This window comes from Siphateles boraxobius, unplaced genomic scaffold, assembly GCF_051911475.1.
Source record: "Siphateles boraxobius isolate OS27281-9 unplaced genomic scaffold, OSU_SipBor_1 77, whole genome shotgun sequence".
Classification (NCBI taxonomy): domain Eukaryota; kingdom Metazoa; phylum Chordata; class Actinopteri; order Cypriniformes; family Leuciscidae; genus Siphateles; species Siphateles boraxobius.
In genome coordinates this window covers 14,904,993-14,912,199 of record NW_027509205.1, presented here as the reverse complement: position 1 = coordinate 14,912,199, position 7,207 = coordinate 14,904,993, and the positions used below count along the sequence as shown (strand labels likewise).

General features: G+C 37.4%; 1 long non-coding RNA gene across 3 annotated transcripts; it reads left to right on the top strand.

Moving 5' to 3' along the window:
* Positions 1–964: 964 nt before the first annotated feature.
* Positions 965–6,232, top strand: LOC143725739 (uncharacterized). Of its 3 annotated transcripts, none has more exons than XR_013198321.1 (5): positions 965–1,274; positions 2,468–2,740; positions 3,159–3,212; positions 3,664–3,799; positions 4,633–6,232. It is a non-coding gene; the product is annotated as an uncharacterized LOC143725739 (long non-coding RNA). The 3 variants fall into 3 exon arrangements; XR_013198320.1 differs by having other exon boundaries at positions 1,081–1,274; positions 3,134–3,212; XR_013198319.1 differs by lacking the exon at positions 2,468–2,740 and having other exon boundaries at positions 993–1,274; positions 3,134–3,212.
* The last annotated feature ends 975 nt before the right edge of the window (positions 6,233–7,207 follow it).

The following is a 7,207-nucleotide window of genomic DNA, read 5'->3' as shown; positions in this document are numbered from 1 at the left end:
TGAGTTTGTTTGAAAAATAATGGAACGGCTGTTTGATGCTAACCAGCATGATTCTACTTCGGTGTATGTCCTGTTTTCCTCATCAGCAAATCGGAGCAGCACGCTTATCTTACACATGCACACACATATGGTGTCCACTTTTACTGTCAATCAAAGCTCCATCTGATTATATCATTCAGCTTATATTTTGTGGTTGGCTGGATCCAACAGAGCGCATGCAGTGAGCACAGGAGGCAATGGAGATGACCACAGTGAGCCATGCAGCTATTTACTTTAAAAAATGATTTCAGTTGCATGTGAGGACACGATGGCGGATTCTGTGGTTCGCAATCCATTCTACCAAAACTAGCTGTTCGAAACCTCATGTGGTAATCAATAAAAGTTCATTTTCTCTGACCTTTAGACCCGGTAATGAGGCAGTTATTTGCGTGCTATAGTGTGTTAAGTGATGTGAACCAGCAGTAGCAGGTTAGCAATATATATATATATATATATATATATATATATATATATATATATATATATATATATATATATATATATATATATATATATATATATATATATATATATATATTGTTTTACACTTGTCAAAAGGAGTAACCTAACAAAGCTTCTTGATACTCAAACAAATTGTAAAAACAATGAAAATATGAAAGTTTTGTATTCAAAGTGAATGAAAAGTTTTAGTAATTTTTCGGTCACATGATGTTGGTTACACCACCCTCAAATTTTTAGAGTTTGCAGAAAATGGTATAAACGCAGGCCTATAAAAAAAATTAAAGGAAAGACATACATTTCTAAAAAGTGACACATCTCTTTAATCATCTTAGACTTTCTTGTTTGTGCCTTATTTTAAGCATAATTATATATAGGCCTAAAAAATTTACTTGGCGAATCCAGCGACACAGTGTAAGAATATATTAAATAATAATAATAAAATATGATCTGCAGTGTTTATGTTGACCACTGGAGGGCACTGTGGCTCTGTCAAGTCAACATGGAGAGATTGAGAAGAGACCACTGATCTATATAATGACGTATTTAATATGACATACATCATTATATAGATCAGTGGAAGAGACTCGTTTGTGTTCTGAAGGAAGCCGCCACACAACTTCGGAAACATACGGTTTAAAAAGTTTGCTTTTAAATAACAGATGTAACCTCAACAGTACTATACGTGAGTAGGAAATGGCTTACAGACGGGATCTGTCTGTTTTAAATGCGCGTGGGTTCCCGAGAGATGTCAAAGATGCAAATGCACTAATAAGGTAAAATCATCTAATGATACTAAACATCCCATGGAGACCCGATCGCTTTGGTGCATGTTGGGCACGGGAGTAGGATGATCTTAGACTGAGGGGACTCAGGGGAGAGGGGAGCATTAAAGCACTTATTTGAAATCCCCTTTTATACCATTAAAGTTGAAACGTACATATAGATTTTTAAAAGGACACAAAAAACTCCATGAGATGTTAATTTTCACAACAGTTACACACTCGGATGTAGGTAGGCTACTTTATTTGAATATCCTTACTCATTCCCATTCGTTTTCTTTGGAATTGCTAAAGCTTTGACCTGGGCTGCATCCGAAATTTCATACTATAACGTTATAGCAGGCGAAAAAACAGTAGCTATGTGACTAGTATGTCTGAATTCACCGTAGGCTACTCTGTCTAATGAATAGGCAAAAAGTACCAGGATGACCTACTACTTCCGGCGAGATTCTGAAGTGTGCATAGGGTGGACACTTTGGCCCTGTCCCAAATGCCGCACTTCATGCGGACTTTCGGTCTCGTGGACTTAAATTGCGCGTGCTCGCCGAGTCTACGAGTCCGTAGGCCGTCACATTTAGCATTTTAACGCTATGAAGTGTGCTCAGCTGTGCCCCCGTACCCTTGAAGCGGTCTTCCGCGAAGCCCGCATAGATGCAGGCTCCACGCACTTTAACTATCCAGGAATCCTTGCGAAATGCCAATCAGAAAACGGATGGGAGATTTCGCTCACGGACTGTTAACATGGCTTTATGATATAGGCGTACATTTTACCAGTTGTTACCGTTTATACAAACATTATCGACCAGTGGTTAATATCTCAAACATAATAGCGTGTTAAATAATACGATCGCATTATGCTTCATTACATAAATAGAACCGAATGTCATGGCTTTACTGAGTTATATTAACGTAGTATGAATATTGAAACCTATACATTTTTCTTAAACTCATTTACATTTTAATTTTGTGTTAAAATTGAACATTATGTATTATTATGTACAACTGTATTGATCATTTACATAACCATGACATCTATTCTAATGCCCAGGTGGCATACAATTATAGAACTGTAAAAGCAGGCTGTGTAGTTCACATGGACATAAGATTTGGGAAAATAAAATAAATCCTGTTCTTGATGCTAAAGACTAATTTTTTAAAATTATATTTGTGATATTTTTCTAATAAAGGGACTGACGAGATGACCTTTAAGTTTATTCTGCTTCGACATCTGAGCTGAGACCTTCTTCCTGTTTCCGGTGTGACGATCGAGTCTGTCCCAAAAATACCTCTCAATTCGCCCTCGCGGACTCGCGCTAAGGTTTGCACTACATGACGTCACCGAAGTGTGGACTCTGAGGAAGTCCACAAGTCCGGAGTGTGCCATTTGGGACAGGGCCTTTACTGACCCATGAGGCCACTGGAAAGGATTAATGAATGGAAATGAAGCGATGCAACTGACGGTAGGTCACATGATAATGACAGCATGGCGAATATAATACAGTACGTCCAATTTACACTCATACTACACACACACACATACTTAGTAGAACATACTTTTTTTACGGGTAGTGAAGTATTTACTTATTCAAAATAAGTACCTACTCAAGAAAGTATGCGATTTCGGACGCAGCCGTGCTGTTCTTCATGTGAGTTACTAATAGGTTGAATGAACGATTCAGTGACTCATTTATAACACAAAAGGTCACGCAGTTTTCGCCATCTACTGGCTTAATGAAAGAAAGAGGAAATGCCTCATAAAGAATCAGTGAAAGAACAAATATTTTTTGGTGAATGGGTTTAAAAGATTCCAATCTGAAATGTATTGAAAATAATATTCACCACAACTAAACCAGGTGTTGCCAACCTTTTTCAACCAAGGAACTTTCCACCCATGCACTCTTGTCCGACCCAAGAACCCCATAAATATAGAAGGTAAGAGTTTATTTGTTGACTTAAAGGGTTAGTTCACCCAAAAATGAAAATTCTGTCAGTATTTACTCACCCTCGTGTTGTTCCAGAATACTTTTTGTGCGCAAAAAAACAAACAAAAATAACGACTTTATTTCAACTATTCATTTCCTTCTCTTTGGGCCTCGAGTCAGGTTACTAGTTTAACAGCGTACGCTTCTGTTGTTGTACGTCACACGCATCACCTACATGACCAGCATCGGCCAATAGTGAGCCTACGTGTGACGTAGCTCTACGCAATTACACTAGTTTAACTGACTAGAGGCCCAAAGAGAAGGAAATGAATAGTTGAAATAAAGTCGTTATTTATGTTTGTTTTTGCGCACAAAAAGTATTCTGGTCGCTTGATAAATTTAAGATTGAGCCACTGTAGTCACTTGGACTATTTTAACGATGTCTTTAATAACTTTTCGAGGCCGGCAAGTTTCAATCCCTGAAGAAGCCTATGGACTAGTATGGAGGAGTGATCCAGCTCTCAGATTTCATCAAAAATATCTTAATTCGTGTTCCAAAGATGAACGAAAGTCTTACGGGGTTGGAACAACATGAGGGTGAGTAAATACTGACAGAATTTTCATTTTTGGGTGAACTATCCCTTTAATATAATATTGTTTAATTAATAATATTGACAAATCACATATAAAAAATAACATTTATAAATAAATGTTTAAACACTTATTGCATATAGACATTTCTGTATGTCTTACAATTTGTCAATATATCTGTCTATTCAACCCCAGTTGAAAAACCATTGAGGAAAAAGCTGAATTAAGAGGATGTCAATCAATCATTCTCGCCAGAAGAACATTGATTTGATGTCTTGATCAACAACAGTGATCTGTTAGAACTTTATTGTAGAGATCATATTTGACATTAGGTTTGCTAATGGAAAGCGCATGCTGTTAAAATGCTTTCAAGTCAGTGCAGATGCCATATTTTTTATATGATGTGACAGTGGTACAGTCTTCAATGTTGTTCCGATGTGAACCTAACAAACTTTAAATATGTCTTTTTATTTTCTCGACAAAACGCATTAATTTAAATGTGTCAAATATGATACTTAAGTCTATTTTTGGGGCTATAATGAATTATAATTGTATACTAGCACACTTGTATGCTTCTCTTTTTAAATATCTCTGTTAGCATGTCACACAATGCAAAAATGCCTACATGAATCATCTTATTCAAAGTTTGGATGAGACTTTGTGAGAATGCATGGACGAGTCTGTTATGCCATGTGTGTCTCCATCTGTTTTCATGCGTGTGTGAGAGAGACAGAATTCATTTTTTGACATTTATATGTGTGCATGAAGGACAAACAAAAATAGTAGTTGTCAGAGATAGTGGAAATATACTCATGTTGTTATGTTTTTCTCTCTGACAGAGCCCATCTGCACCAAGGCATTGTCTTCATTGCGCTGTATAGATGAGTTTTCGGCTACTTGCTGTGTCATGGCATTTCAACATCATCAGCAAATCATTACTGATCTGAGAGGAACAGGAAGACAGACATGTCAGATGTAAGATATGCATTATGCCACACATATGCATTAGAAACAACTGGACAGAACATAATGGACGTTAATAAGCGTGTTAACTCCCATACTCTGCCGCTAGAGATGCATATCCCACCCCAGATTCATCTGATAGGTCCATTGTTGTACAACAAATATTGAGCCGCAGTTTCCATTTGTTTTTTACTTGACTCTGCGTCTTAAATGCTGCAAAATACAGCAAGATTTTTAGCCTCCTAGTGATATGATGATGGTCTTTGTTCAGATTCTGTAACTATTTCAAAATGGCTCATGCTTCATTTTAGCGGTCATTTAATGGCTGTTTAAATAAGAACTACCAATTTGGTTGCTGAAAAATTTTAAGGGTTACTGCATGTTTAGACCTGGCATATTCACATACAAGAAAGCACCAGCCAGAGGAAGCACACCACAGATAAAGGAGCAAAAACTGCATCTAAACTTAAAGGAATAGTTCACAAAAAATGAGAATTGTGTCATCAATTACTCACTTTTATGTTTTTTTTTATTTTCCAAAAGTCAATGTTGTCTAATTTTCTGAACATACTATTCAGTATGTCTTCTTTTGTTCTGTAGAAAAAATAAAATCATACAGGTTTTGAGCAAAATGAGGTTGAGAAAATAACCCCTTTAATTTCGGATTCAGTTGTGGCTCCTATTTTGTGGTGTCGAATTCAGTGCACTTTTGGGTGCATGGAAACACAGTTCTTTTGTATATCATCAGTGCATTAACTGGCAGAAGTAAAGATTCTCAGCTATTGTATGGCTTTAAAAGACTTTGAATACTCGAAGAACTGTGTAATGTTTTGTTACACTTTTTGGCACTTTTTTGAAATCTCGGCTATGTCCGAAATCACCACCTATATGGAAGGCATGTTCGTTCCTAGGGAGCCACTGGCTCCAACCCTGAAAAATAAAACCTCACCTGCCTATAGACCTTATGTAGCCCTTTTCAGCGCTGCACTCATTGTCTTTTGTCTTCCGGTCTGTATTTTCACAGCGATCTTGCCTATTTATAAATGAACGGCTCATTTTAAAATCTAATAGTTATATATATTATATATCTAATAGTTAGATTTAGTAATCTAAAAGCTAATTACTCCTGGACAGCAATCCCATAGAGATATACAGAGCGACCGCAAAAACGGAAGTTTGAAGACAGTATTCTAAAGATGGCTGCGCCCTCGATTCTCTGGCGCATAAGGTCTATAGCCTTAGTAATCCTGAAGACTTTGATTTGCATGTTCAGGTGTGTTTGATTAGGGGTGGAGCTAAACTCTGCAGGACAGTGGCTCTCTAGGAGGGAACTTGCCTACACATGACCTATACCCTTAAATAGGTCACTATTTGACGGGACAGCCTTTTGTAGTGATGTCCGAAACCATTGTGGACGTTATCGAGTGCACTCATTCAATCCCACAATGCACCGCAATAAAACAGCTGTCCGAATTCGCTTACTCGTTTTCATTCACTCTATCAAGTGAACAGTATTAGTGGACTAACGTAGGTAATAGTGAATGAGGGTTTAGGGCACAATTTTGGATTCAGCCATGATGCTCATTGGCTAGACTAGAGAATATCCGAATTAATTCCCGCATCTGACCTGAGGATGGCGCCTGCAGCTCAATCATCCATCCATCCATCCATTTTCGGCTAAACTTTGTCGGATAAAGACCCAAGTTTGGTTTGATGAAAAACATACCAAGCACAATGTTCTCTCGATTAAAAAAAAATGAATTGATGTTCAACAAATAAAAAACGTAAAAAATAAAGCTTGGTGTGGCGAACAGGACGAAAGCCGAGGGACGCAAGAGAACGGAGCGAGGTCGGTAGTGCGAGTGTTAATGAGCAGCATTGCATACAGAGAGACCTTAAAAGCGGCTAGATCTGCTTATTTTTCAACCCTATTAGAAGAAAATAAACAAAACCCTAAGTATTTATTTGAAACAGTGGCTAAACTAATGAAAAATAAAGCTTCAAGCCCAGACGTTTCCAAGCAGCACAGCAGTAATGACTTGAACTGCTTTAATTACAAGATTGATAATATCAGGGAGAAAATTATAACTATGCAACCGTCAACTTCAGTATTGCATTATGGAGTGCATTGTAGTCTCCCTGAGGAAAAATGTAATTTTGCTATAGGCGAGGAAGAATTTTCTAAACTCGTTAAATCATCTAAATCGACAACATGTATATTAGACCCTATACCGACTAAACTGCTGAAAGAGATGCTTCCAGAGGTCATATATCCTCTTCTTAATATCATTAATTCATCTTTGTCATTAGTATATGTACCAAAAACTTTTAAGCTGGCTATGATTAAACCGCTTGTTAAAAAACGCAGCAGCTAGAGTTCTTACCAGAACCAGGAAGTACGACCATATTAGCCAGGTTCTGTCAACACTGCATTGGCTCCCTATTAAACGT